Consider the following 13720-nt stretch of genomic DNA (forward strand, 5'->3'; position numbering starts at 1 on the left):
ATGACTTCCTGGGCTCCACGCCCTAAATCCGCCCGCGGCGGCATGCTAGAGGAAGCAACAACTCCAACCTAAAGGTGTACTCTTCACTGCCGGAGAAAGACTTACACAACTCCAAGTAGTTTGGAAGCGAGATGAGCCACCACCATCACGACGGATCGTCGATCATTTTAGTGGTGGACGGAAACGGTTTTCTAGTCATCCGTCGGTGGAGGTCACATCTACGAGAGTGCACCGGAAAGTGTTGCAACACCAAATGTATGTGTGTGTGATCATGATCGGAGCTTGTAAAGGAAGCGGGAAGAGCACCATTGCCATTACTACATCGCCCGTCCATTTCCTTTCGCAATACGAGAATCAATTGTAATCGCCCGTTATTAGCCAGAGCAAGCAGAGGATGCTGTGTCTAGTACCAGTGTTCGAAGTAGTCGGAATCGGCCAAAGATGTATATACACGACGCCTCCGGGTCTGTTTCTTCTCCTCTTGCTGCCTTCGCTCCTGCGCCTACCACGCCGAGAGACACGAGAGAGGAAGCGGTTTCGGTAGATTCGGTTGCGGATCAAATGGACGATTTGTAATACATCGCGTGCGCGTTGGGGCGGGGGCAGTTGGAAGTGGCAGCAGTTCCCTCTCTATCGTGTGCCGAGCTACCATGTGGAGCAAAGTAGCAACATTTTGTTGGCCCCATGCGTGTATGTATGTTATATGTTGAGAGGTAGGTGGGCTGGTGTAATTTATATTTCGCTTTTAACTTGATTGAGATCGTCGGTTGGGGCCGCCGCCGTCGGCGCACCGTTTATTAGGCCCCGGACCACATACTGGCTTAGTCATGTTTTCCATGATTTCTAGCGTCGCTTTCGGTTGTGGTCTGTGTTTTCTGTCGGTAACCAACTGCTGCTTGATCACCGCCGTCGTCTATAGCTGCGTGAGCGAAACTGGATTTTGGAGGAAGTAAAATAAGTCATCACCGAATGGGAGTCGCTGGACGCGGTTTTGGGGGAGTGTGTGGTGCTGCTGCTGCTACTGCGCCGTTTGAATTAAGACACTTTGCTCGGTATCATTGCATCAATCTGGTCCAAGTCTGCGAGAGGGACCATTGAGCCCAGGACAAATAAATCCCCTTTTTTCCGGGTGTCCAGGTGCGAATTGTGTGATTGCTTTCGCTCCGTGCAGCGCGTGTGTGCGTGCTCGTTCGGTCGCTTTTATTGCTAATCTCCGCCCTCTAGCGGCGTGTGTGTTGCGGTGCCCATTCTTCATTTTATCCCTTCATAAGCCCGATCGGGGCGATTGGGCACGAAATTCTTTCCGTGCGTGTGTTTCCGTGTGTTGTTGTCCTATGAATTGCCATTTACTACTACCCCTCTTGCACCCGCCCAAGCCGAAAGGGAGGAGGTTTTGGTGCGTCGAAGTCGTGCTTGTAATCCGCTGTAGGAAATTAGCTTGCTCAAATAGGTTTATCGGTGGCGATTCGTCCCGTTTGTTGTCCTGTACGGCTTTCTCTTGCGGGCCGAGAGGGTCCCGAAAATAGAAGACGAATTGCTCGACGATCGAAACTGACTGGGGTATCGTATCCTTTTGTGTCGCAGCACGTTGTACCCATTTCATGCGCCGCCACGTTTCCGCACAAACACGTTCCCGTGTCCTTTGCAATGTGCACACAAAAACCAAAGTACATTTCATTAAAGGTATTAGATGGTGGAAAATGGTTTACTTATCCTGACGACCTTCGTCCATGTCCCTGAAACCATGTGTGCCTTCGTCGTTTGAGCCGATCGGGGCCTCCTTCCCTCCGGACGGCCGGCTGTGCTAATTCTTTCAACAATTCGAGTGAGTCCATCAAAAGAACGGCGACATATGTTCCGTCCTTCGGTTGACGGCGGACCGACCATATTGTCCGGAGTTTTGCCGGGGTTTTTTTTCTTCAGAAAACAGCGATGGAAACACGTACGGGCGACGTGACGTGAACACAAGGCTCCATGGCACAAGGCGCTGTAATGGAACGGGGGAAAAAAAGTAAAAAGGTGGCCTCCCGCTGTGAGTGGGATAATTTTTTCTCTTCCTCTCTCACCTTGGACGCATCTCCTTGCCCTTCTGCTTAGCCTAGCGCAATGGCTTCGTTTTGGGAATCCTTTTTGGAAGATCCTTTTTATTGTGTGATTCTCTTCTTCATCTTCGTTGGTTCTTATTAACGAGTTTGCCTTTCTTCGGGACGTGCATGGTTCGAAAGGGAATTTTCAAGCAACCCGCTTGGCCTCGGCGAGAGCAGCAGCAGCACAGCCCTGCTGGAAAAGGGAATGCGCGTGAGCGAGAGTGGTGGATCGCTTGTTTGAAAAATTGTAATCTCTGTATGGCTTGTTCGTGGCAGAAGTTATTGAGTGATCAATTTCAAACATCATCATCATCATCATCATCTTCGTCGTCATGCTGCGTAACCAACAAATATATCCTGCCGCTGCTGCTCTTTTTTTTTGGCTTTATTCCAAGGATATATCTGACTTACTGCGCCGACTGAGGACCTCCTTTTGGGCCTTTCACAGACCTTTCAGAATCAAGCAAAATAAGAAATGGATGACCATTGCTAGATTCTCCCTTTTTTTCTGGGAAATATTGGGTGTTAGTTGTTACGTACGTGATGTTATCGGGGTGAAAATGATTGGGCGTGTGTGTGTGTGTGTGTGTGTCTGACTATCTTCACAGTTCCAATTTGTGGAATTTTCTTCTCCGGACATATCATCATTCCGGAGCGCGTAATAGCATACCGAACAAATAAACGACCGGTGGCGTTGCCACGTTTGTTCAGAGCCGGCTTTTAGGTTGCGATAAGCAAAAACGATGGTGTTGAGAATGATGCACCAAGGAAATAAATTTCTCACGCCGCCTTCGATTTGATGCAGTTGCAACTTTTGGGCTCATATATTTGTTTATTGATAGCACGATAATAAACACTGAATGCGGGTCTTCTGGTAAACAACATGGAAGGATTTATGGCACGCTATCGGACCTCTTCGGAACTTGGCAGCCTTGCTGCTGGAAAAGAAATAGCGATGACGGAAGCCATTTCGGAACCTTAGTTTATTGCCGCGCAGGAAATGAAGGCGCTTATAAGAGAGCCTTCTGGAAGGAAGCGAATGGAAGCGACCTTTTTTGAGCGGTCCCTTTTTTTGCTGGCACGGAATTGGGAACATTGGAAGATCCCAATGCTCGGCAAAGACGAGCGCCGGGCGTGGAAAGCAAAAACGTTAATTAGTTTGAAATTATTCATAACGTAACGGGTCGGTGTGTGGGTGTGCGCTCAGTGGCTTGCATTGTCGAACTCTGTGGAGTTCGATTGACAACTCTCATTTTCTTTAATATCCCACTCCCCCCTCTCGAAACATCATCTCGCACCCGGCGGGGAGTCTTCCCGGGCGCCGAAAGGACCCAGCGGGGTACGTTAACAAATCAACGCGAGTCGGCGAGTTTCTCCGTGATTAACATCGCAGGGAGAAACATCAGAACTCAAAAAAAGCCATAAAGATCACAGAGAAGTACCCTTACTTCAGGGGTTTTTACAAGAGGAAACCTTTATGCCCTAACAGTCAGCGTCTGTTTCAAACAATTTTCAAAAGAAAAAAATCATTTGTAGGCAAATTGAAATCGAAATGAGAAATTTCGGACCGTTGAGTGAAATGCCACATCTTCACACTTTTTGCCGCTTCTCCTTTCGGGTTGGGGAATAATTCACTTCTGCTCTCTTCTTTTGCACAAAGCTTCTGATGATGAACGGGTATCGATCCGCGTTCAAATCTCGCGTTGCTTACGCGCGCTCCATAATCGATTTTCGGGTCGAAGTGAGATGTATTAGAAATTGGTATCGCTTTCTAGGATTTGTTTTTTAACTTTGCACCAATTTTCGCATACCCCTCACGGAAAGCTCCCCGTGAGAGGGCAAATCATCAACGCCACAAAGCCCTTTCGCTCCGGCGCTCTAAGAAAAGGGGCAAGCATTCTATTACAACCGACGTCCATGCGCGAAAATGAAACCGAAAGGCGGAGAGAGGGTGCAAGGTCCGTGGAATCGGTAGTGAATCTCGCTAAACACAAACTCTCTCCCCCACGCGCGAAAGTGCAAGGCAAAAGAGCGAAAGCATCTTGCTGAAGCCTTTTAAACGGTGCGCTAACTGGAGTGTGCAGAATTTCCATAAATTATCTGTACGCCCAAGACAGGCAGGCTGGCTGGCTGGCTGTGTGGGCTCCAGTGAGATATAAAAGGCGCACACACCATCATACGATCAGCGGGCGAAAGCATGAAGGTTAGCAATTACGGCCTTCCCTGCAGATTGGCATCCCTTGTTGCCATGGCTCCCCTCTTGGCAAGTCTAGCCTTCTTTGCTTTTCAATCCCTCGAGTTTCGTCGGAAGCTTTTGTAAGATCTGACCTCCGAGCAAATGGCAAAGTTTTCCCCTTCCCCAATGACTCCCACTATCTCCACCGTGTGCTCAAAAGAAGCTGACCATTAACCTCTACATCTTCCATCACCCACCCATAACCACCAGGTTGTTTATGTGTGTGTGTGTGCGATCGCGTTTATAGTGCACACTCACTATCCCCTGTGGCGAATAATTCGGTATGCTTTATGTGTGTTTTATTTGGCGTGTGTGTGTCTGCACCAAACGGGCCATTAAATTGGGGCTGAGAAAAAAAAAACGCATCGAGCATAACGAGATCAACCGCAATGCTGGGTTGGGAGGGTGTAGCAGTGCTCGCACATACCTTTATATATACATGCCAGTGCGATTGCAGCCAAATGCGTACAATGCGGCTATAATTTACCTGTTTTACCAAGTGTGTTGCCCACTTGAGGAGAGAATTATCCTCTGCCTTATATTACACATATCACCTCCTCACCCTTCCCTCCAAATGGGGTTGCTTCTCAGGGGGGTTGATGCTCTCCCTCGCACGCGTGTGTGTAAGTTTGTATTTGCATTCTTAATTCAAGTTGCATATAAACGATGCACCCACCATCATCCTTCATTCGCTAACCATAAAAGTGTGTTATCTTTGGTGGTTTATTTTCATATTACTTACCAAGACGCTGTGTTGAACCCACAAACACACATCCAGGGGAACACAAGGTTGGCAATCCGAGACCGATAAAGAAAAGAAAAGCAAATAAATAAGTGTGATAATTAGGCGACGCGCATAAATATCACGGCGGGCAGCAGCGACACGCCAAGAAAAACGATCTTGACTTTGGTGGCATAGTCGGTGTGTGAATGTTGATGCGGTTTCCCTTAGGTCGGCAATTTTTCTTGGAACCACGACCGTTCTTGGACCGGACCGTGTCGCGGTCTGACGTCTGCGTGGCAATAGAGAACGATCCGTGGTGGAGTGGAGTTGAATTTATTATTTCTTTTATTTATAGCCGATTATTTTCCGACTGAGGGAATTTTTCGGCTGTGTGCGCCCGTGCGGGGCTTCCTTTCTGCTTGCTTTTGGAATCGTTCTTTGGAAATTCGTTCTGACGTTCGTCTAATTTTGATTCGGACACACTCTGGTGGTGGGGAGACATGCACGCGCTCTCAAGTGTTGTGTACCGTTCGGCCGTGGGCGTGCGGGAAAACAGAAGCAGTCGAAGTTTTTATCAAAAGAGAACGAAAAAACAACTCAAAGAAACCTATATACCAACCGTAGCACGTGATGAAAGCATCAACATGCGGGTTTTCCACGCCACCGTACAGGAAAAGACACTCAATTCACCCCCGGGGCCGCCTTTTCCCAGTCTATGGTGTTAGGTTTTGCTCCTATACTATTTATTTATTGCTGTTTAACTTCCTAAACATCGACCCACAGTGACCGGATTAAGCGGGAAAGCTTACCTCACTCTCTTTCCCTGTGTATTGGTGTGTGTGTGCTGCGTTAAGGTGTAAATTAATTGCGCCCTACCCTGCCTCTGTTTCTCTTCAGGGTGCCTCTCAGCACTGCTTTGCCTTCAGGGTTAGCTTGTTTTCCGGCGGGCTTTTTCTCTCCATAATGCTAATGGATTTCGAAAATTGGACGTCCTCTACGCAAGAGTACGCACGCGAGTTCTCCCAGGCGTGTGATTAGCCAATAATACGCCATCCAGGGAGAAGTCCCCCTTTTGTCCCTTCACATCGAAATGCAGCGGCAGCAGCCCATTTGTGAGCGGAGAGGCTCGCGGCTTCCAAAATAGCACCTTGGAGCGTCTTAAATTTTCCGATCATTATTTGCGCGAGTGTGTGTGGATACTCGAGCAGTAGGAGGGCAGTGGAGAAAGAGTGGCCTGTCGACACCTTTGTCTTGCTTTTATCTTAGCCACCGCTACTTCTGCTCTGTTTCTCGCGTTTGCCGAAGCGGCTGCAGGTTTGCATTAGCATAAACGAGGGTACTGGGATATGGGTATCCTCATCAATTCCAGTGAGCAACAAGATTTCTAATGGGTGGCAACGTTTTTCGTCTAATTATTTCCCAGTTTTTTGTGTGTGTGCTTGTGTTCTCATACCGGTCTCTCTTGTTTTCTTTTCTTTTTTTTCATTTTGTACAGGAGCACCGCGGCTAGGAAAAAGGTCCGGAGTTGGTCGAAACAAAACCCGAACCTCAACGACGAAGCCGGAATGAAGTGAAGCTCTGGCTGCCTGCGCGTGGAGTAAGAAGGTAAGAGAGTGGGTGAACGGGTGAGGCTAATTATGGGTACCAATATACCAATATCATCTTCTAGAGAGTGCGGCGGGTATTCCGCCCAAGGGAAGGCGGTAATTTCCATCCGATCATGAACGCAAAGTGGGTTGATGTCCGAGTCAGGGGAAGATATAGTCATTTGCTCTGCCGGCCTGCTTGCCCTGCTTGCTTGACGATGCTTCTGGCCGGCATTGGTCGTCGGGTAGCAGCACAACACGCGTTTACGGTACTTACTCCACTGGGACGCTATTGAAGCATTTGTTTGTGCTGATTGCTTTGCTTCTGGGTGTGTGCCATTTTTTGGGGGAGAGATCATCTAATCGTTGGTAGCGGGGATGGTAAATTAGGCGATGACCTCGAAATAAGACTGAAGAGGAGTCAGATTATGATTAATCAAACAATAAGACATTCATTTGCAGCGCCTGAATGATCTGGAGGAGGTATTGAGGCCTCTTCTGGTGGGTATAACTTGCATGAGCTCTCCTAGTCATTGGGTGGTATTGGAAAGAATGCCGTATAGATAGTGAGACGCTTCTTCACCATGTGAAGTTGATTTTTTTTCCAGAGGAGATGCAATTAATGGGATCATTGAATGTACAACATCGCAAGATTTTAGAGCTTGTTATTGGAAAATGTTCTATTGCAAGTGCAAAGACCAGGGTACATCCTAATGCCCAAAAATAATGAGATTCCTGAAACAAAATTGTTCGGATTCTTTATTTACCTAAGTTCTGGAATGCCTTTTCGGATCAATCGATCAATCACTTCATAAATAAAGCCCATTCGATGTTCTTCTTCCATCAAAATCTTGCCCTTTTCCCGCTGCGCAGACAGCAACTCGGAGTTACCAGACACAAAAAAACCGGTTTTAGGTTGGTCTTTTGGACAGGGAAATAATTGTATAAATTACTCTTGCTCGACAGTTTGTGTTGAGTTCTCGATGTCTGGCAATTGCTTCATTTCGATCGTTAGCGAATGAATCCTTACCGGTGCCCCGGTACAACACGGTAGGCATTACCCAGCGGGAGTTTCCGCTCTGATGAAGTGTTGTGCCACAGGTTGACAACTTCACAGGTCAAGTTCAACGAGTAAGAAGAGAGAGAAAAAAACAAACTCCATCTTTTCGGTGATTCTTGAACTTTCCGATCAATCGTACAAAAGCGGTACAAGCTAGATCGGACCATTACAGCAAACTACACTCGGAGACAACTTCCCATTTACACAAACCGCTCTTGAAGGCTTGAAACATACAAACACACAGCACCGACCTGTGTTGGAGAGAGGTAAAGTAAATCGATCATGAATATTCATTTCATCTCGCTCGCTTTAGGTCGGTCCCCCCCTGAGGACTTGGTTTTGTGTGAGTCGTCCTCTCTGACGACTACGCTTTGCGCTGGACCTTCTGTCCTTTTTAAGGTATTTGCAGTGCTTCCTGGGAGTCGGTGTCGGTTGGAAGTACAGCACAGCGCTCCGAAGGCACAGCGGTATGTGTGCGCGTTGCTGAAAGGGCTTTTTCGGCCATTTAATTAATGCCAATTTTCGGGCCAATTTCCAAAAACCCAGCAGGCGATACTGGCCAGTGGTTGTAAAATTAAAAAAGCAGTGCACTTTTTTACGTATGGCAATAGGTCGGTGTGGAAAAATGTGCTGCAGGGTGTGTGTTGGCTACCAACCAATATCGGACGAGCGCGCGCTCGTCACCATTTCCGAATGGTGAAATGACTTATTAGAATTGGAAATGGTTCGAAGGGAGCAGGGGAGCACCGGTACTGCTTTGTCCAACAACTTGAATATCACGAACCGTGAGGCACAAAAGTACACGAGAAGAAGAAGGTTTTATTTTACCAGTTGCCTAAAGGTTTAGTTTCCCTGTGGACTTCAGGACGATCGGTTTTGTTTCGTTTCATCGTTGCCCCATTTGTATCTTGAGGTTCGAGGCGAAGGAAGCCCTTTCGATTGTTTGATTCCAGCGACCCGGTGTACCTTTCTCCGTACAGATATCGATGCTTTATGTAGCCGTATCCCGAAACGATAGGTCGAACGCGGGTTGATTGTGGTAAAGTGCCGAAAAGGTTTGCCGCCATTGTCACACGTATGTCCTGTTCCAAGTAATTGATGAAAAGCTCCGTTCGGGTAAAGGTAACCGTCCAGGGATGAAAGTTTAATAACGAGATCTTCATTTTGGACGAAAAGGGGCCAGAAAGAATGACTTCATGTGTTTGTGTACAACCGTTACAGTCGGCACAGCACAAAAGCAATCGTAATGTTACAATGAAAGGTATCTCTATTAGTTCCTTGGGAGATTTATTAATGTATCGCCCATTTCATAGATGTGGAAGCAAAGTAAGGAGAGGTTCTATTGGGGTTATTCATGATATTTTCTAGTTCTGAAACAGTAGGAAAGTGTTGATAAGTCAGACATTTAATGTAACTAGCTAACCTAAAGGTTAGTTGAAGCATTTTAAAGGTTTTCCAGGAACTTATGAATATTCGTTCTCTGCAAAGGAGCCCCACAACCGAAACAAATTTTAAGTGGACGTTAATTGTGTGGGTCTGGGTGTGCTCAGCCATCTGCAAACGCAAGATAATTCCTATAGATCGATTTGCTGTTCCTTGCTCGGTACATGGTTCGCTTCCGACATCCGGAGTTCCGTAGGATGCTCTGCTATTCCAAGAACCCAATTCGCCCTTTTGGGATCGTGAATTCGATTGCGCAAAAAAAAACCCCGCGTAGCTGCGTTGGCTTCAATAGCCTGGAACACTCACAAACATACGCCCGATTGCTGCTTCGTAGGGTCAGACACGCCAAGCACGGCACCTTCCTGGAAAATTGTCGGCTAAAATGGGTTTTAATGCGAATTTTTCGGCCCACAAGATATGGCTGTGTACATTTGTACATCTGCTGCTCCACTTGTTAGGAGGAGGGATCGTTCTAGCGCACGTAACTACGGGTGACTGCAGTGAAGAGCACAAAGTGGTGGCCTCCGTACTCGGCTGTACCAAGATCGAAATTCGACAAGGCCACGCGTGCGGCCTGGGGCCTGTCTGTCGATGCTCTTGAACGAGCCGCAGTTTGGGGCGCTACGGCTTCCAAGAAGTGGTCCCAGTGCTGGATAGTGATGTAGATTTGGATCTTTTCTGCGTGCGTCCAGAAAAGTGCAATCGTGTTTACCGTGATTTGCTGGACAAAACCGCAAGGGCTTCAAAATGCTGCTAGAAATGCGGTGTTTATTACACCCATGCTGTAATCGTGCCCGCTGCTAGAAATATCTCCAACACACAAACGAAACCCCATACCGATTTTGTATTGTTTCGTTGGAAAGAAAGTACTTGTCATCCTACTTCCCCGTATATGCCACTCGTGTTGGTGTATGTTCGATTTGTTTCCCCGTGTGGTTTGGTGATGCTGTTATATGTCTTCTGTTTGGCCAAAACAAACAGCAATTTGCTCGTTCCGGTATATTTTCGTAATTCAATCATCAATAGTCCTTGAAACGATAGAGCGAACGAGAAGGAGAGGGAGCGTAAAAAGTGTGTGCGCCAGGTGAATCTGACGGGGAAAATCCACCTAACGAACGAACCAAGAGCAGGGGAAGCCCCAAAAAATTCAATCCACCGATCCAGTGTGTGCGGCAAAAGGGAGACGAACGTTCACCAATCTATTTTCCCGCAATGTGATAGCATTGATCATCATAACAATAATGGAGCGAATAACGATGAAGCTTTTCCAGTCCATTCCCATTCGTATTCTATCTCGCTTTCTCTGCGTGTCTCTGTGACTGCATTTGGCCGTGCCCTGCTGTGTGAATATTTGTGCGGCAATGGCGCAATGCCGATCACCATCATCATCATCATCATCTTCATCATCATGATTATCATCATAAGCATCGTTTTGATTACGGGTAGCTGCTCTATAAGTGTGTTTTCCGATTTTCGTGTGCTTTTTCCCATACACTGTCTCCCGCACATGATGAACCACCGCATAACGCCCGGCCCCAGGCCCGGGCGTACTGCGTAACCTGTGCAACGGTGTGGGAAAAGCTGAACCTCGCGGAAAAAAACACTCCAACCGCCTCAATCGCGAAACAACCAATCAATAATGCAAACACACGTCCTCCACTGTTCGGTGCTTTTGCTGTTGGTGCTAAAACCAGCGTGCTCCACCGTTTTTCCCGCGACGAAGCTTTTGTTTTTATTCGTTCCACCCGGTTTCCTTAACCCCGCCTGCCAGTGAAAAACTTTCGCACTAGGCCCCGAACGCGCAGGCAATGTGGAAAAGAAATCGGCTGGAACGGAAAAGCAATTCGTCTTCAGCGGTGCGCCCAGTGCCGATCATCGTCATTGGAAGCCTTTTCCTCGCGCCGAACCACCATGCTGCGCGTGTTTTCCACCATCCCGCCGAACAGAGCCCGTGCGAAGAAAATTCAGAATTCTCTATTCGCGTGGAAAACGGTTCTCCCTTTTTCTCCGCCCGCTTTCGGTGCAAAACGAGTAAGTGCCTCCGCTTTCGGAAGGTAAATTTGAAGAGACAGTTCGATTGAACCGCGAACGGCACAAAAGCGTTCCGCACAAAAGTTGTGTGCTGCCGGGTTTTCCGCCTCGTTGGGCACCCGACCGGGAAAGCACCGAGAAACATAAATCGAACGCAACATAGAATGTTTTAAAATTCCTCAAGCATGCCGTGTTCGACTTTTGTTGTGTGAGGGGTTTTGGAAACTTCTTGCCGGCAGCTTTCGTCTTGGCCATTCTGGTGAGCAAGGGAAATCCTCGCCTCTATGTTCGGCAGCCCGGAAGCGGGCTTTGTGGATTCTTTTCCACATTCCACCTTGCATACCATACCGGCAGCCTTTGTTGCTTTCTCTTTCTTACTTTCGCTCCGGATCAGGATCTAGAATATTGCTCGTTTAGCCTCTCTGTACGCTTTGAGCGGAGTGCGAAAAGTCAGCGCTAAACTTTACCGAAGCTAAACTTCAAAATGCAGAAAACAAATAATCGAACCTTCTCCCCTCATTCTTCTGTTGCCTTGTTGCGTCGTGATGTATTGGTGTTCTTTAGGATCTTTAAGGTTGTGCTAGCTTTCCTCTCTGTTGGGGATAAGGTGGATTATGTTGTTTGTTCAAAAAATAATCTCCTTCTCAAGATGCATGCAAGCACTTTTAGGGAGGATATGAACATGTGTGGCCAGCAAGCTTTTGGCAAAATGGGCAACTTGCGTACAAACCCACTTGACCGGGACAGCAAGTTGGTATGTATCCAACTGAACGAGGCACGCTGGATCCCGGCTGAATGTTTGTGCATATCCAACGGACTTGGAGCAACCAAGAAGCAACAACGATTTCAAGTCCTGCGATTGCTTGCATGGAGAATGGTTGCCGGTGGCAAAGAAAAAAAAAACAACCGCTACGAGATGATCTCAACCATTGTTGCCTTTGATTGTAACATTTGCAGCGCCATTTCGCTTCTCCAATTCAGCACGGGGCATAAGTGGGGAGCCTTTCAATAGATCGTACCCGGTTGCGATTCGTTTGGAATGGTATTATCCTACAGCAGCTTCCCGATGCTGTTTCCATTCTACCCACCAGCTAGTTGAGATCTCTAATTCAGGAACAATCCCAGCAACAAAAAAGACTCCTGTGCACGCGTCCCGCCAGACATTGGAAAGCATTGACGTGCGCTCAGACCTCAGAGAGCGAATCGAACCGAATTAAACAGCACAACAACAGTACGCAAGACCCAAAGGGTGCACCGGGGATCTGTTCCGAACCCGATCATTACGCGGAAAGAGATCGGAGTCCCTCCAATTAAGACATTTAAGAACTCAAAAATCCCCCCGAAGCAACCTCCGCTGCTTCCACACGCGGACGCCGTTGTCTCGATCGTTTGCTTTGGTTCTCGTTTGCTCTTGTAAATTATTTCATTTCAGATCACTCTGGTCGTCACTCTGGCCTTGGGTTCGGTTAATGGGTGCTGTTGGTGATCACCTTTTTTTTTCCTTACTCTTTTCCTTTCCGTTGCTTCTAGTTCGGCCTTTACCTGGCTTTCGGTGCGGTGTGTGCGTGTTTTAGGTGTGTTGTTTTATGGGTTTTCTGCTAGTTTAGAAAAAAAAGCGTCGCTTTGTGCGTTGCGTCTTAATCTTGTGTGCCTTTTGATTTCGGGTTTGAAAGAATCTTGGTTCCAGTGTTTTTTTTTTTGTCTTTCTTATCAGCTCTCACTGTTCCTTTTCTCCTATCCGACGAGGCAGCTCATTATTCTCGCGGACCAAGTCTCGCGCAGAAAACAACTTCTCGGAACTAATTCCGACGTGAAAAAGATTGACTCCTAATTGGACGGATGAGCTGTTGGAGTATGTGTAATCGCTTTATCTAACAAACCGGGCGCGTTAAAATCTAAACTAAAGCCCCTTTTTCGGGAGTGTAGTCTTTTTGAGGCTCTACCCCGGGAACATCTGGAAGAATTTCGGTAAGTTAAGCCACGTATAAGGCGCGATGGATTGGACGTAGACGCGGTTGCTTTTCTGGGATTAAAATGTTTGCGTCGTCGGTGTATCTCGGCTACTTAGGCCTTCGAGGCTTAGAACTGATAAGAACTTTGGAGAGGCTTGAAATTCCTGCGCGCCGGTGTTGTATCTGGTCGGTGTCGATTGCTTGCACCATTGGCCATTGTTCCTACGAAAGCACACCCCATGATAGAGACATCAAACCGGTAGCGGCACCGGTTTGTTAGCCTCCGTGTTGTAATCATGCACCTCGTAAGAAAGGCAGTTAAAATGTAGGATTTACGAACGTTCGTGTGGTGTGCACTTTAGATACTTTCGCCGGCAGCAGAAGAAGGGTTTGAGCGATCGTTTCGTTTCAACAGCTTTTTGACTCGCCGAATTCGGCTGCGTTTTCTATCGATACGCGGGACTTCAAGTGTCCGTTCGCTGTGGTTATCGAAGACCTCGGGGCTGGTTTTGAAGTGGGACTAACTACTTGAGCGTAACGGTTGCCCAACGAAAAATGAACGCCCTTTCTTTCGCTTCAAGGCGGAGACAACGATGTGCTG

The 13720-nt window shown here is 47.5% G+C and overlaps 1 protein-coding gene across 6 annotated transcripts in view; it reads left to right on the forward strand.

The window, feature by feature from the left end:
- Positions 1-13720, forward strand: part of LOC120947778 (uncharacterized protein DDB_G0283357) — a 138299-nt gene that overhangs the window by 17225 nt on the left and 107354 nt on the right. For all 6 annotated transcript variants that reach the window (XM_049607743.1, XM_049607744.1, XM_040363472.2 and 3 more), the window contains exon 3: positions 6543-6652. The gene's annotated coding sequence lies outside the window, so the exon portion shown is untranslated. The remainder of the gene's footprint in view (positions 1-6542; positions 6653-13720) is intronic.

The sequence above is a fragment of the Anopheles coluzzii genome, chromosome 2, assembly GCF_943734685.1.
Source record: "Anopheles coluzzii chromosome 2, AcolN3, whole genome shotgun sequence".
In the NCBI taxonomy this organism is placed as follows: domain Eukaryota; kingdom Metazoa; phylum Arthropoda; class Insecta; order Diptera; family Culicidae; genus Anopheles; species Anopheles coluzzii.